The sequence below is a fragment of the Amblyraja radiata genome, chromosome 12 (genome assembly GCF_010909765.2).
Source record: "Amblyraja radiata isolate CabotCenter1 chromosome 12, sAmbRad1.1.pri, whole genome shotgun sequence".
NCBI classification, from domain to species: Eukaryota; Metazoa; Chordata; class Chondrichthyes; order Rajiformes; family Rajidae; genus Amblyraja; species Amblyraja radiata.
The window spans coordinates 53,499,560-53,500,338 of NC_045967.1; positions in this window are offsets into that span (position 1 = coordinate 53,499,560).

The window sequence follows — 779 nt, forward strand, 5'->3', positions numbered from 1 at the left end:
ACAGCGCCATAGAACCCGGGTTTGATCCTGATTACGCGGCAGTGTGTATGGTTTGTATGTTCTCCGTGTGACCTGCGTGGGTTTTCTCTGGGTGCTCCAGTTTCCTCCCACACTCCAAAGACGTGCAGGTTTGTAGGTTCATTGGTAAAAATTGTAAATTGACAAATATATTATTATGTAATATATTATTCAGAAGCTAAGCACACCTTTGTGTTGCTTCAAACTAACTCCCCCACCCCACTGCGCCCCCCGCCACAACTGGCCGAGCACCTATTTCTCTGCCTGTCCCGCTGAGTTACTTCTACAGACTGAGGTCAGGGGAGTGGGCGGGACAGAGATACATTGTAGTCGGAGTCAGTAAGACTGGTGGGAGAACTAGGAAGGGGGAGGGGATGGGGAGAGAGGGCTATTGGAAGTTAGATAAGTCGTCTCCCTCTCCTTCCTATTAACTTACCTTCACAATTTAAACCTATGTCCTCTGACTTAGTTTAGTTTTGTTTAGTTTAGAGATACAGCGTGGAAACACATCCTCCAGCCCACCAGGTTTGTGCCGACCAGCGATCCCCGCGTTCTAACACTATCCTTTACGATTGGGACAATTTAGCCTATAAACCGGAGCACCCGGAGAAAACCCACGCAGGTCACGGGGAGAACGTACAAACTCCATACAGACAGCACCCGTAGTCAGGATGGAACCTGGATCCCTGGTGCTGTGAGGCAGCAACTCTACCGCTGCGCCACCGTGCCGCCATTGTTTTTTGATTCTCTGGTTTTTGATT